General features: G+C 41.9%; 1 pseudogene; it reads right to left on the bottom strand.

The window, feature by feature from the left end:
• Window positions 1-3,060: 3,060 nt before the first annotated feature.
• Window positions 3,061-3,637, bottom strand: LOC125366912 (annotated as a pseudogene).
• Between the last annotated feature and the right edge of the window lie 13,064 nt (window positions 3,638-16,701).

Raw genomic sequence — 16,701 nt, 5'->3', positions numbered from 1 at the left:
TACAGGTCAGTATACATTTGTCTGATCTAACAAACATACACAAAACTTAGTAGTGGGAAGTATGTTGTCACACACAAATTATCTATTTCAGATTAAAAGGTAAAATATAATAAAAACAGACAAAGTAAAAATTGTGGAAAAAGCTTTTTTAACTTAATAAATGAGAACAAGTAAAGTTTTCTCATTGAAGGGTATCTGAGTGTTTGAGCTTACACAATCATCACAGACAATACCCACCCTACTCCCTACCTCTCCATCAGTCAGTTTCAGCTTTTAACCTGCTTTCTTTAGTAAAACTATCTGCTACTTGATTTGGTATCTTTAGCTTCCATTAACAATATTACCTTTACAATGATACCATAGAACACTCTGTCACTAATAAATAGGAGTTAGTGAAAGCCACAATGAATGTGTCATGCATATGTTTAATATGTACTTCCTGAAAGAACAGTACTTAACTACCAAAATAGGTCCTCTGCATACTAACAATATGGTAGTATAATATAAACTTGGTTGAAAATATTGTATGGAAGTCAGAAGAGTCTTATTCAACATCAGATGAAATATATCTACTTTTAGCTACTGACAGACTGTTGGGTTTCATCCTTTTACATATTTTTAATATCTGGAAGGTTTATAAAATATAGTGACTTTTTAAAACCAGAATGCAAAACTATATTTATTACACAACAAACCCATTCTCACTGTTGAAAACTAGAAGAAATAATGTGTAATTCTAAAAGAACAATCATCTATAGATATAGGAAAGGACTAGCTTCTATGCTTTGCAGTAAAAGCCTGAAAAACCTGGAAAGAAGGCACTGAAGAAGTATGACTGGTGCTGGGGATATGGCCTAGTGGCAAGAGTGCTTGCCTCCTATACATGAGGCCCTGGGTTCGATTCCCCAGCACCACATATACAGAAAATGGCCAGAAGTGGCGCTGTGGCTCAAGTGGCAGAATGCTAGCCTTGAGCAAGAAGAAGCCAGGGACAGTGCTCAGGCCCTGAGTCCAAGCCCCAGGACTGGCCAAAAAAAAAAAAAAAAAAAAAAAAGAAGTATGACTACTAATTAGATACTGTGGTAAAATATTACTTTGCTTTGTTTGTTCCTACTGCTTGAAACAGAGAGCCATAGTTTCCACTGAGAGAAAGCAGTCCCCAATATAAAAAAGGTTCAAATTCCACAGACAAGAAAAAAAATGGTACCCTGGGTTGTTTGTTTTTAAGGAAGATTAGATTTAGGAGTTGCTAACTCCCAAAGGATAAACATTCCAGAGCATTAGGCTCAATTGTAGTGGGGAGTCATCTACATTCTCAGCACTAGTTTCCCTCAGAGAAAGGAGTAAACAAAGGATGATTCTTCAGATCTTCCAAAATATACCCTACTGATTTCCCTTAGTGAACATCACCCTTGTTTTTTTTAAAGTACTTAAAAATATAATTTTAGCACAGGCAGCCAGACAGAAAGTGAAGTTTAACATCTGCCAAGGTATTTCCCAAAATAAGACCCCTGTGAGACGAACAATGAGAAAAGATTAAAAATGACAAATTCTTTTATTTGGCCCATAAGCTACTTTTAAAGTTGAGGAATGTAGCTTTTCCAAGTCTTGTCTTCAATTTCCCTTTAATCTTCATATTTTTATGTTTGAAAAGTGGAAATCTGATTACCACTCTTATAAATTCCTTTGAAAGCAATTTAATGAATAGCAGATATTTTGTACAAGTAGCAAACCACAGAGGACAGTTCTTCTGGCTGATAAAAATCTTTAAAAACATTCACATTAAAGTTCACTCTACAGAGACATGGGTATGGAAATCATATTAGTACTTAAAAGTGGGATGTATTATTGCAAATACTTTCACTTAAATCACAAAGTTAATTTTTCCTCAAAACATACTTGAGTCCAGTATGGCCTTGAACTCATGACCCTCCTGTCTCAGCCTGTCAAAGGACTGGGATAACAGGCCTGTGACATCACACCAGGTCCCTCCAAAGCTAGGGATCAAACTTAGGACTTGGTGCATGCTTGGCAAGCACTCCACCACTGGAGTTAGTAAAAAATTTTAATAATCATTTAGTGGGTAACAAAAGTTGAGTAAATTAGGCCAGGAAAAAAGGGGGGGAAAGCTGAAATAAAAATTAAAAAAAACTACTCAGAAAAAGTTGTGGCTACTTAAATGAAACAAGGTAGTTAAACCACTTTCCAAACACAGGAACTATAAAGTTACCTAAACTTGTCTGGGATTGTTCTGTTTTGATTCACGTTGATTATGTAAATTACACACTACATACACCATTGTGTGTGTGTGTGTGTGTGTGTGTGTATGTCTAACGGGATGTGGCAGCTGCCTGAAGGAATGTTTTTAGACTCATCAAAAATTCCAATAATATACAAAAAGCACACCTATCACAAATGTTTCCCCGATACTTAAATACAAGATGAGATCTGTAAGTGTATGAATTGTTTCAGCATCCCTACTGACCTAAATATCACTCAAGGGGGGGCGGGGCAAAGTCTGTTGGAGAGCACTATTTATCAAGAGTTGATTTACATAGGATCTGGTGCAGATGGGATATACTCATCTCGGGTTCCTTACAGATAAGGCTGCCCTGATATTCCTAAGACCATATTTTCTTTACAGGTGCTTGTAAACACTGGTGAAAGGGAAGAGATAAACAATCTGGTAACTTGACATGGACACTTGGGAAACTCCATTATCACAGCCATGAATCAATTTTACGAACTGATCGAACATAAACAGATATATCTAGAGGCAAGTACTGGAATCACAAGGTGTCTTTTCCAGCATTCTAAAGCAGTCTTTTCTCCCATTCTAAAGCCGAGAGAACTTAGGAAAACTGGAAAGAAACAAAAAAAAAAAAAGCACGTGTTGTCCTTGGGGTTTGGGGAACTTCCCAGGAAGCGTTTGCCCGAAGTAAAACTCCAACAACTCCTTGCCTGCCTGACTTGACTCGGAGCAAGGAGAGGCAGAAAGAGCAAGGAGAAGAGAGGGAACTAGCACGGTTGTTGGAAGACACAGCAGGCAGCCGCCCCCGCCTAACACCCGCCAAGCCCCGGCCCAGGTCCCGGCCCAGGTCCCGGCCCTGCCCCGCTCACCTCCGCAGCGGGGATGTTGACCACGCCGGTGGAGCGCCGCTTCTCCCGCAGCTTCCTCTTCTCGATCTGCCCCTAGCCTTTCCTAGCACTGGGGCCCGAGCTCCTACTCCTCCTCTTCGCCCCGGGCTGTCGTGATCCCCGGGGAGGCTGCTGCTGCAGCAGGGGGTTCGTCCTCGGGTCTCCGCCGGCCCGGAGGACCGGCCCTGGCCAAGGCGGGGGAGGAGGCAACCGCGCAGTTCACGCCCCCGGGGCCGGGGAGAACAGGTGCGGCCGAACCACCTGGGAGATTGTTGTTGAGCTCGTTGGCCGCCCCGGCAATCGCCAAGGTACCCTGCGCCCCGATGGAGGACTTCCCGGCAGGGTCGCCGCTGCCCCCGGTTGGGGCGACCGAGCCTGAGGGGTTCTGCTTGGCGAGCATCTTCTCCCGCTTCGCCTTCCATTCCTCCAGGAAGTCTGTGGTGCTGCCGCTGGAGCTGCCGCCGAGGCCGCCGCCGGTCCGGTAGCCACCGGTCGCCATATTCCCAGAGGGACCAGCCGGTCCTCACCTCGGGCCGCCCACCGCACTCCGACCGCGGCTCCGCCGCCGCCTCCTACTGGCAGCCGAGGAGATGCGAAGGGAGCGACCCCCGGGTGCCGGGTGGCCCAGATTCCCCGGGCGACTGGCGGGTCTGGGGGTTGGGGAGGGAAACACAAAAGGGGGCGGGAGGAGAAGCATCAGATCCCCGCGGGTCTGCCTGGGCCGCGCCCCCCGAGCTCCCCCTCCGCGCGCGCCCACGGGTCCCACCGCCGGCCCGCAGCCGCCGCGTCGCCCACCCGGCAGTCTCACCGCGCACCTACACCGAGGGCCCCGACGGTCGTCGCCCCTCCAGGGGAGGGGAGAGGCGCAGACCCCACCTCCGGGGCCCGCCTCGTCCGCACCGCGGCGGCCGGGGAGGGCAACCCCAGTTAGACCCGCCACCTGTCGACCCGTCCCGCTCCGAGGTCCCGGTCCCGTGGCGAAGCGCGGAGCTTCGCCACCCACCTTTCATGGAGGCGGCTGGGACGAGCGGCTGCCCGGCTGAGAGGACCCGGACGCGGGGCGCGGGTCGAGCGCAGCACCCTTACCTCTCAGAAGTTCGCGTGGAACCGGGCGCGGGACTGGGAGGGAACGCCCAGGTGAACCGATGGGTCTACGGGCGCGCGCGCAGCAGGAGTGGTGGGCCAACTCCCGGTCCTGAACTCGGAGGCGGTCCCCAGGAGGAGTTGGGGAGTTGTGAGGAGAGAGGAAGCTGGAGAGAGGGAGCTGGAGCGAGGGTCGGCTGCGATGAAGCTCGGCGGAAACACCCAAAGCTGTGGGCGAGCTAGGGGCCGTGGGAGGGCTGGGCATGGTCGCCGACGCCCCGCCCCGGGCCCCGCCCACCTCGCGCTCAGGTGCGCGGCGCGGCGTCCGGCCCGCCCCTCCCTGTGGCCCTTCCTCCGGCGGCCCGCGGTCCGACTGCGCATTCCTGGGCCAGCAGCCTCTTGGCGTCTGGTGGTATGGCGCCTAGGATTCCACGCCTCTGTCTCTTGGAGCTCTTCTTCTCCCCCTCGTTCGTCTCCCACCGCTCTTCCTTTTAAGTACAAGATCGTGTGATTCCTGGGAAAGTTTAGACTGTGGAAGCAAAGTGCGATCCGCTTGGGATGATGATTCAGGACCTGGCTCATCTGGATGGGAAAATACACGGGCGGTCCTTTTCCTTGTCTCTGCCCCACTCCTCCCTTCTCAGACCTGCTAGACTTGGTAGACAGTATTGCAGAATTGATCCAGAACCTGGCACCCTCCTGATCAATAGAGTGCCCTGGGTGGTATTGATCAGGATGCGTTGTACTTATAAACTGAATGTTGATTGGTAACCCTTTTGCACAACTACTTAAAGTATCCATATGAGAGGGGGGAGGGAGCAGAGGCAGGCTTCGAGACAGAAGAAAACTAGTGTCCCGGAGAAAGGAGTTAGCTAAAAGGCTAAAACTGTCGGTGAATTATCAAAAATTTACTTTTACCTTAGGCTTTCAGGCTTGTCAAAACTCCTGGCAATGTATTGTATTGCCTATCCTGATCTCACTTAATGTATAACTCTCTTAACCTTACATCTACATTACCTCTTTTACCAATAGTGGATTTAGCAGCAAAACTCCTTGCCAAAGAACTAAAGCCGCAGGGATCTTGATTTGAGATGAGCTGGGGCAGGGCAGTGTGTGTGTGTGTGTGTGTGTGTGTGTGTGTGTGTGTGTGATGTTCATAATCTGTGTTTCTCCATCCTCCTTGAGCCACAGGGTAAAGCTTTGATGAAAGTCACCTAAGGCCTCTGGATCGGGGTTGGTGGGCTCCACTGACAGGCACCAGAGGAAACAGACATTATGATATCCAAGTAATACCAGAGTTCCATTTTTGTTCAAACAAACAAACAGAGCCCGGAGTCACTGGCTTACCTAACACAAATCCTTCCTCCTACTTATTCCTGTTTTGTCCACTGGCACATGGTAGGTGGGCGTTATTATGTGTCTGCCACAGGAATGGGAGCAGGAGAAAATAATTCACATGCTCTATCTCCCAGAGAGAAGCTCCCACAATTCTGACCTTTTGGTCAAGCTGTTGCAGTTAATATTTTGGTAAACCAGAAAATGGAAAACTCCTTGGAAATGTAAATCCCTTCCTTTGGGGTAGGTTTGAAACAGCAACTGGCCATTTGCCTAGCTGGTAGGAATGTGAGGGCATCACCTGAAATTGCTGTTACAGATTTTTTTTTAATTTTTAAGGTTTGGGGATGAGAATTAAATGTTAAATATATGCGACTCATGTACTTTTCTAACTTAGAGAATTTTGTCTTTGGAGGGCATGTTGGAAAGAAAATATAGTCAATTTGGACTCAAATGTATGCTAAGTAGCTGAGCTATCTTGAGCATATGTTTAAATTCTCTGAAACTCAGCAGTTTTCCTTACTGTAAAATCAGCAGTTATGGCATATTTTTAAAAATTATTTTTGCTGGTCTTGGTGTTTGAACTCATCAGTCCTATCAATCAGCTAGGAAACAGTCTTGGTTCTCTTAAGAAGTGTCTTGAGAGACCAGGTGTACTAGAAGAGGAACGAAACATACAATATGAACTTGAAAACAATAGACTGAATGAACTAGAATAGCACTTATGCTATATAAATTTATCACTGCATCTTTGACATTAGTTCTCTTAGTATTAATGGGCTGTGAGTCAGAAGTGTTGGCTACTTCTAGCTTGCGTGGCTTTGGGCAAGTTGCTTAACTTTTCTACCTCTGTTTACTTACATATAAAATTGGAATAATAATACTTCCTGCATGTGAGAGTGCTGTGAAAGTGCCTAAGGAACTGAGATAAAAGGTAATACGTGAGGACCAGAGTAGTTATTATTAGTCTATAAAGTGCCCAAGGAACTATGGATGAAAGAGATTATTGAGGTACAAAGCACTGTGTTTTGTTATCGTTATCACTTATTTTACCTTTGCCTTTACCGTTCTCAATATTCCCAAAGATGTATTTCACACCCAGACCACATTCAACATTGGGCCAAGATATTTAGCTGAATCAGTGATGAACTGCAAGATGTTTGTTTATCATCAGTCTTTATGTATAGAGTTCTGATGAAATAATCCTCAAAAACATAGAACTTTATTTCTCAATCTCAGTACTGTTTACATTTGGGGCTGGATATATCTGTGGTTAAGGATTTGCCCAGTTCACTGTCACTGACTTCTACCTTATAGATGCCAGTATACCCCCTTGCATTCCCCGTGAAACAGTTGAGAACATTTGAGAGCCTACCATAAATATTTTGTGATCTACTTGCCTTAGTAACAAAGGAAACTATGACAATGCTGGCAAAATGAAAACACTGATTTTAATATGTCAGAGTGAAATTGATTATAAATATTATGGCTTGCTTAATGTTTTTCAGAAAGAAAACTAGCAATGACATGAAACACCCAGTTTGTGTGTGTTGAAACAATTAATAGTACATTGGGAAATAGCCATTTTGACTTCAATGCAAATATTTCTGCAGCATTCAACCTTGAATCAAAATAACACTCACATATAGTATAAAAAGTTAAACACTTTAGTCCTATGAGGCATACAACTAAAGACAGCAATCCTTACCTTCCTTCCCTGCTACCCAAACCCCACTTGGAACTCATTAAACTGATTATATCATTCTTTAGGGATTTTTGTAATGTGTTTATTTGCTATTGCGCTTTTTCGCCCCTCATTTTCAGACATTTCACTGTAAGAGAAATTAGCTACCTTTTACTAACTATGCATTGTCATTCTTGTGTTGTTTTTTTATACTCAGGTTTGAACTCAAGGTTTATAATGTGCTCAGCATGCTTGCTCAGCTAGCACCCTACCTACCCTTTGAGCCACACCCTGCCTCATACTAGTTATTTGGAAGATGGAGACTCATGAACTTTTCTGCCCAAGCTGGCTCCCAGCCATCCTCTTCAGATCTCAGCCTCCCGAGTTACTAGAGTTACAGATGTGAGCCACTGGCACTTGGCTATATATCAGGATTTTTATTGAATGTGGCTATATTTTATGCCCAGCAAAGCCATGTAGTATATTCTGCATTTCTTTCATATTTTCTTAAAACTGATTTTCCTTGTTACAAAACTATTTGCATTTCCTGAGGTTGAAACTTCTTCTTAAAAAAAAAAATCACTAGCATAGTTTTGTATATACTCCCCACAAACTAGAGCTGTATGTGTGTCTCAAGAGGTAGAGTGCAACAGCCCTAAATTTAAATCTTAGTTCTACCAAAATTATTGTAAAAAAAAAAATACTACAAAAAGATAAACCCAAATTTTCCTTTTCTCATTGCAGCTTACACTCACACTGAGAAACTTAACAGTTCTGTTCTTATTGGAAACATCTCTTCTGGAGCCCTCAATCCTATGCTTTAGTCTCGATTGATTTTAATACTATTATTTTGTTGTGATTCTGACATTTTACAATCGTGTGTGTGTGTTTGCAGACCACTTATTATTTCTTTGGTATGTGTGTATGTATGTTTTCTCCAGAACCCGGGCTTGAACTCAGGGCCTGGGCTCTGGCCCTGAGTTTTTGTTCAGAGTTTGTAGAGTCTAGCACTCTACAACATGAGCCACAGCTCCCATTCTTACTGTTGGTGGTTAATTGGAGATAAAGAGTCTCAAGAACTTTCATGCTCAAGCTTTGAACTGTCATCCTCAGATGAGAGCTTCCTGAATAGCAAACACTGTAGACATGAACCACTAGCGCCCCGCCCCCCCAGCTTTCTTCTGTAGTTTCCTCTCCTTTTACCCTCATTTTAGAGAAGTACATCCACATTATATTCTGGAAATGGTACAAATAACACATTCTTGGAGATCTTGCATGTTGTAAAATATTTTTATCTTCATATTTCTTGGGGCATAGAACTCTAGATTGAAAACAATTTTTCTTAATACTTTTGAAGGCATCAATATGTTGTCTTCTTGTTTTCAGAGTTGCTATTAGACTGATTGCATTATATGTTTTTTTCTGTATTCTCTTTGGAAGCTTTTGAGTCTTCTTAACAACACATTCTGAAGATGTGCTCTGATTCAGTCTTTTTAATAATTACCATGTTAGATTTTCAGTGAATCCTTTTTTTCTTTTCTATCTTTTTTTTTTTTTTGCCAGTCTTGGTGCTTGAACTCAGGACCTAGGCACTGTCCCTGAGCTTCTTCTACTCAAAGCTAGCACTCTACCACTTGAGGCACAGTGCCACTTCCAGCCTTTTCTATTTATGTGGTACTGAGGAATCAAACCCAGGGCTTCATCCATGCTAGGCAAGCACTCTACCACTAAACCACATTCCCAGCCCAGTGAATCCTTTTAATCTGTGATCTTTCATTTAACAGGGAAATTTCCTCATCCTATTTCTTTGACAGTTCTTTTCTTTGTTGATTGCTTTGTCCTCTTTTTCTGGAACTCCTACAAAGTAGACTATTGAGGATTTTCTAATAAATTTTTAATCTTTTCTCTATTTTCCATCTCTCTGGAATGTCACTCTGCTTTCAGATACATTGTCTCTACTTTCTATTCCAAACTCGACTGAATTGTTCTCTCTGCCACACTTTTTTCTGAGAAGATTTTCTTTTCTGTAGAAGTTCCTTTTCCATACTGTCTTGTTCTTTTGTTACATATCCGGCATCTTTTCCCTCCCTCTTATTTTTCTTCTGCTGACATTGCACTGCATTTCTTGTCTATATTTCTCTTCTTTCCTTTGTTTCACTTTTCATCTGTTATGTCAGAGCCTTCTTGCTCATCAGTCTTTTGCCTATTCACATTTAGGATTAAGGAACTGATAGCTGATCAGAAGGTCTTCTCTGAAAAGGTAGAGCCTAACTCTTAGAGAACACTGGTATTTCACCAGGCATTTTGTGAAGGTATTGTGAGTCATACATCAGCACCTGCAGAGCTTGTCTTTGGGACTGGATCAATTTACCTGAGACAACTTGTTTCTACCTATTAACAACTCTTTCAAGTGCCAACTAGGGAAAAAGGACTGGGGAGTCTCAATACTCAGTGTACATTTCCAATCCATCCCTATGCTTTATAAAGCTGGTGTGTCCAAGTTCAGTACATTTGATTCAACATCTTACAATATGAACTTTCCATCCTCCTCTGGGATCAACAGAGACTGCTTGCTTGCAACTGAGCCCTGAGTCCTTGCCACATATGGCCTTTGAGAATTGGTTTTCTTTTGACAATTTTCAACCAAGCCTTATGGCTTTTACTCCAATTTTTGATGCTTTTTCAGAGGTATATATTTCTGCCTCCAGACTCTGAACCCCTCTTCAAGAAGTGGGGGAAACATTTTTATTCATTGTTTTCTTTTTGTCAGTCCTAGGGCTTGAACTCTGGGCCTGGGTACTTTCCCTGAGCTCCTTTTGCTCAAGGATACTGCTCTACCACTTGAGCCACAGTGCCACTTCTGGCTTTTTCAGTGTTTAATTGGAGTCTCAGATTTTCCTGCCCAAGCTGGCTTCAATCCCTGATCCTCAGATCTCAACCTCCTGTGTAACTAAGATTATAGGCACCAGTCAAAGGCACCCAGCGAAAAAACACTGTTTTTTTATTGACTTTTTTTTCCTGCAAGCCTTTAGAACTCACTTTTCCTGCTCTGCTAAAGTCTATCTCTGCTTTCCACATTTTTTTTTTTTTTTTTTTTTTTTTTTTTGGCCAGTCCTGGGCCTTGGACTCATGGCCTGAGCACTGTCCCTGGCTTCTTCCCGCTCAAGGCTAGCACTCTTCCACTTGAGCCACAGCGCCGCTTCTGGCCATTTTCTGTATATGTGGTGCTGGGGAATCGAACCTAGGGCCTCGTGTATCCGAGGCAGGCACTCTTGCCGCTAGGCTATATCCCCAGCCCTGCTTTCCACTTTTTATCATCCAAAATTTTGCTCTTATGTCCTTTTCCATTTGCTGTTACTGGTTTATCATTTTACTTTAGTTTCAGTCAAGTTATGAGGGGGGCATAGACAAATGCGTTGTTTCACAGGAAATATGTTGTTTCATAGGAAATGTGTTATTTCATCTGTTGTTTCATAGGAAGCCCCATTTTTCTGCTTTGTATATTTCCTGGATAGTCCATCAGTCCAAGTCAGACCTCTACATCTTATTTCCTTTTTAACTAAATTACATCCTAACCTGAGACTAATTGCCATGGTAAGCTGTTTTATCTTCTTTTTGAAGGTGTGGCCACTTAAAAACAGAATGTTCCTGTGGTTTGCTCTTGTTGTTTATCTCTATTTCATATAGATGCAACTCTCATCCTGCCTTTTATAAAAAGGATAGTAAATTATGTTTTATTTAACTAGTAATTTTTTTTCCTTTTTCAATTGTGAAGGTAATCTTAGGCCAGATTTTGGCCTAATGTTGGAAGATCTGGGTCTTATAGTATTTGAAGTTTATACAATTTGATGGATGTTCTTTAAGAAAGAGAATAGGAACAAATATGGCGGCTCATACCTGTAATCCCAGCACTCTGGAAGTAGAGACAGGAGGATTGTGTTTGAGGCTGTACTGAAAGTGAGAAGAGGAACAGGGGAGAAGGAGAAGAAGAAGTAGAAAGTAGGAGACTGAGAGGAGAAAAGGAAAAGAAATATTTACAATAACAAGATACTTTAAAATTATAAGCTTAAACAAAGTGACAAATACCCTAAGTAAAAAAGCTAGAAATGCATAAATTCATTTACCTACTATGTATTAAATTTCTGTAGTGCTACTTTACATGCATTTTGTTGTTTGAGTCTATTATTCTTGATCTATGCAGAAAACATGTGACTTTACATGAAGATGTATCCACTAATAGCACAAACATATTCAGGTTTGCATAAATAGAACCCTGATAATCTCCATTCTACACTATTTCCATCAAAAAGAAAACAATGTATTGGGCATTCATAATTTTATTTGTTATATTATATAATATATTCCTAATTTCTTAAGAAAAACTTCTATTTTGACTAGACATCAATAACAACACAAATTTCTTCTTACTTTACATATCTGATCATAGAAAGACTATCCCCCAGACTGACTTTAATATCATCAGAGGAAGGCACCCCTGTCAGCAATGTCCTTGTTTCCAGTCATCCTTATACACCAAGGAGCACCTGGATCCCTATCATCCTATTAACTCCCACTTAGGGCCATTTCTCACTGAGGACATTAAAAAAAAAACAATGTACCTGATCACCTAGACGCTCTGGCACTTGACCTTCTTACTCCAATAACAGTTTTTTCTTCACCATTTTTCAGTCATATATTCCCATAGTATTTCCATTATTATACCTGTAAATGCATCTCCAAAATCTTAGTTCTACACTCTTTACATGTGTGTGTGTCGGGGGGGAGGGGGGGAAGAAGGGACTGGGGCCTAAACTCAAGGCAGTGTGCTCTCCTTTGGCTTTTTTCACTCAAGGCTGGTGCTCCACTACTTGAGCCGCACTTCTACTTCTGGTTTTTTGAACTGTGTTTCTCAGATCTTGTCTCCTGAGTAGCTAGGATTACAGGTGTGAGCCCCCAGTACCGAGCTTGAAATTTTACTTTTCAACCACTACATTCTACCTCTTCAGCATACTTACTCTTGCATCCCATTCCAAACATTTTTAACTTGTTGATCCACTGATTTTCTCATAACCTAGCATTATTTTCATGTCTCTCACTTGGCTTCAGTTCTGAAGTTTATCACCAGACTTCTTTCTGTGTGCACCTGCTCAGTTAAATGAGATTAAAACCAGCAACGATATGCTTGAAGGCATAACCATGGTAGTCCATTCTGTCTGGCGGTTCCATAATCCTAGTATGACTGCTCTCCTATGCTCCAAAAGGACTAGTTCATGTTGGTGTTTTCAACTCCATCACCTCCTTATTCCAACCTTATTCTCAATTGTTGAATTTGCCTTCATACTTCACTTAAACTTGGACTTCCTGAGTTTTACTAAAAAGCTCTCAGCCTGCCAGGCGCCCGTGGCTACACAGGAGCTGAGATCTGAGGATCATGGTTTAAAGCCAGCTCAGTCAGAAAAGTCCCAGTGAAACTCTTATTTCCAATTACCACTCAAAAAACAGAAGTGGCTCAGGGTGGTAAAGTGCTAGCCTTGAGCAAAAGAGTTTAGGAATAGTGCCCAGGCCCTGAGTTCAAGCCCCTTGACAAATGGAAAAAAAAAAATGTGGTCAGCCTCACTCAAAGACCATCAGTGCCTCCCCCCTTTCAAGGGTTTTGCTTCTACAGTTATATACATCACCTTCTAATCCTTGGATCCACTAGCTGGAGGTTGAATCTTCAACACTGAGCCTTTGGAAAGGCAGTTTGTATCTAAACCATAACATTTATCGTATAAAGCCAATTTCCCCTTCTCTATTAAATTATTCCCTTCAACATAAAAATAAGCTAGAGTGATTATCTCTGTATTCATTTTCTTTTTGAAAATAAATTATTGTCTATTGTAAAGGTGATGAACGGGGAAATAATTACATAAGGAAGATAATGAATACATTTCTTTTTGAACGCTGTTACCTCTCCCTCATTTTCTCCTATTTCCCCACTTCACTCCATTCTCCCCCAAGTTGTAAAGTTCATTTCCAACGTAGCGTCTAGTGAGTATCATTGTTGGATTAATTCATCCTTTGTCTTGCTGTTTCGGTGATTTCCTTTCCTCTCCACATATAAGATAAACTAGTATACAAAAGAAACACTGCAAAAAACTTAAAAAAAAAAAAGAAAGAACTGCAAACAGTACATAATAAAAACCTCTTGTTTGCAATTCTTGGGATTTATTCTGATATGTTTCATTATATATGGTCATATGCACCTAGTAATTGGGCTATTGTGATCCTCTGCTAAGAATATCATAGACATATTCTAGTTAAATGCTAACAAATTTGAGAATCTGGAAGAAATGGAAGACTTTCTAGCAAATATACTCAAGACTTTCTAGCAAATATACTCAAACTAAACCAAGACGATTTAGACTAACTAAATAGACCCATATCAAGTTCAAATAGAAGCAGCAAGAAGAGACCTTCTATCTAAGAAAAGCCCAGGACCACATGGATTCACATTCTATAAGGCCTTCAAAGGAGAACTCACTCCAATACTCCTCAAACTCTTCAATGAAATTGAAAGTTCACTACCAAACTCATTCTGTGAAGCCAGCATAGCCCTCATCCCAGGGATTCACCAAAGAAAGAAAAGTATAGACCCATTTATTTGATGAAGATTGATGCAAAACTTCTCAGATTCTAGCCAACTAACTTCCACAACTCACCAAAACCACTATGACCAAATAGGATTCATTCCAAGGATGCAAAACTGGCTTAGCACATGCAAGTTAATTAATGTAAATCAGTGCATCACTAGGAGCAAGGACAAGAACCACATGGTCATCTCCATAGATGCAGAAAAAGCATTTGATAAGATCCAACACCACTTTATGATGAAATCTTCTAGTTTCCTTTTAAGTGTGTGACAATTTTTCTATATTTAGCACATGATGACTTTATCATTTTATAGTTTTTTGTGTTTTTTTTAAGTCCCCATGAGACTTTTTTCTGCCAGTCCTGGGCCTTGGACTCAGGGCACAGAGCACTGTCTTTGGCTTCTTTGTGCTCAAGGCTAGCACTCTACCACTTGAGCCACAGCGCCACTTCTGGCCATTTTCTATATACATGGTGCTGCGGAATTGAACCCAGGGCTTCATGTATACGAGGCAAGCACTTTTGCCACTAGGCCATATTCCCAGCTGCCATTTTATAGTTTTATATAAGTCTCCCACACTAGACTCACTGAGCTAAAATGCAAAGGCCAGAAAAAGCTTCATTTTGAATCTTTTTTTTTTTTCTTTTTTACTTTTCCTTATCTAGGGTCTACCCCCATTCCCTGGATCCTGATCCTCTTCATTCATCTTCAAAGTAGACAAAGGTGCATCTCTCTGTTCCTTTCCTCCATAGTCATTTCCCAGTATGTTTTTCTCTATTGTCTCCCTGCTTTACATTTGAGGATCCTTGGGCCCACTTGGATAATCCAAAATAATCTCCTTATTTTAAGACCAGTCAATTATTAATCTTAATCTCCACTTGCCATGTTCACAAGTTCTAGAGAAGTCAGAACCTGAAGACTTTGGGCCGTCACCATCTGTCTGCAATACTCTCATAAAGAAATAAACTTCCCTTGGTTCTAATCTAGTCAGAATTCTATTTCGCTGTTGAAGTTCTTGGATGAATTATGCTTTAGTAAGTATTTCTACTTTCCATTCTTCCCATTCTTCCCCTCAAGATTTCCAAATGTTCTTTGGTCCTCACCATTCTACTTATGTTCATAAACGCAGTGCTTATATCTTCTTTTTTAATCCTACTTAGGTACTTCACATTATTTGGAACAAATAATGAAGTCTTAAATCTTTATATTTTGGTTCTTCTACTTCCTTGTAATCAACAGGATCGTTTTCTTTTTGCCTGCCATCCTTGTTGGATACTCCTTCTTAACCTTCTTTACCCATTTCTCTTCTATGAATTAATCTCTAAAGACTAAGGTCATCTTAGGACATAGTTGTCCCTCTTTTTTCTCAGGCAGCACTCTCCCTAGATGATTCCATGGAATTCCATGGTTTTAGAAATCACTGCCAAATGTGTGTCTCAAAGTAACCTTTTCCTCTGTACATTCCAGACTTTCATATTCCATTTTGCCACTTGATAACTCCATGTTGCTATCTCTAAATGAATATAGCCAAACAAAGCTCTCTCATCTACTTCTCCATCTGCTCCACCCGATTCTTCTCTCATCTCTACCCCTTTTGATAACATTGTCTCAAGTAAAACTTTGAAAGTTTCTTTAATTCATCTGTTTTCCCTTACCCCATAAATCTATTGCATCATCCTATGACCAGCCATTGAAATCCTCACAAACAACCAGAATGATCTTCTCAAACTCTAAGCAGACCTATTACTGCCTTATAACTTTTTTCCCTGTATTTAGCCTCTGATGGATTCCATGATAGCCACTGTGATTCAAGAAGGCCCAGTTGTACCTCATATTCATAGAGCTTTTTAGCATCTATATGGTACTTTCTTTGTAGGTATGCAAATGCAAAAGTAATGGGGTCATGGCAACCAGGCAGAAGTTTGCTGCTGAGTTGGAGCCCCTTCAAGGCACAACTGATGGAGTGATGCCTTGTGGAGCTGTAGGGGTGGAGCTACAATGGGATATTCTGCAGATCAGAATATCTTAGAAAGCTGCCAACATCAGTGTGCAGCAACCATGTGGGAATCAAGTAGGAACACCATAGTGACAAAGCTGCTCAGTGCTTTGGGGTCCCATTATCAGACCCTGAGTGCAAACCCTAGTACTGGCATGCATGCATGAAGACAAACACACACACACACACACACACACACACACACACACACACACAGACTGCAACTCTAAAAATATTGGACTTGTCTCACCTTATGTGTATGTGTGTGTAATATTTTATTTAAATATAATTTATATATAAATCTCTATAGATAGATAGGTAGATAGATAGATTTTGTTGTTGTTGATTGTAGGGTTTAAACTCAGGACCTGGGAACTGTCTTTAAGTCTTTTGCTCAAGGCTAGAGCTCTACCACATTGAGTCTCAGTTCCACTCTGATTTCCTGGTTGCTAATTGGAGATAAGAATCTCACGGACTTTCCTGCCCAGGCTGGCACTGAACCATGATCCTCAAATCTCAGCCTCCTGAGTAGCCTCCTGAGTAGGGTTACAGGTGTGAGCCACTAGCGCCTCACTCTCTCTATATTTTTTGACGAGCAAACCCTGCCACCCCCCTACACATAGTTGTAGAGAACTCCAGAAAGCTATGTTCCTTGGAAATACTTGAAATGGGTTTGTACCTTGAAGCAACAAGAAGCAAGCTGAAGCCAGGAAAATTTCAAAAGGCACCATCTCCTTTAGAATCATTCATCTTTCTTCTAATTGCACTAATCTTTCATTTAATATCAGGAAACAGATCGCTAAATTGGCTCCTAAAGCTCTTTACTTGCAGCAA

The sequence above is a fragment of the Perognathus longimembris genome, chromosome 18 (genome assembly GCF_023159225.1).
Source record: "Perognathus longimembris pacificus isolate PPM17 chromosome 18, ASM2315922v1, whole genome shotgun sequence".
NCBI lineage: Eukaryota > Metazoa > Chordata > Mammalia > Rodentia > Heteromyidae > Perognathus > Perognathus longimembris.
This window is presented reverse-complemented; position numbering and strand designations above follow the sequence as displayed.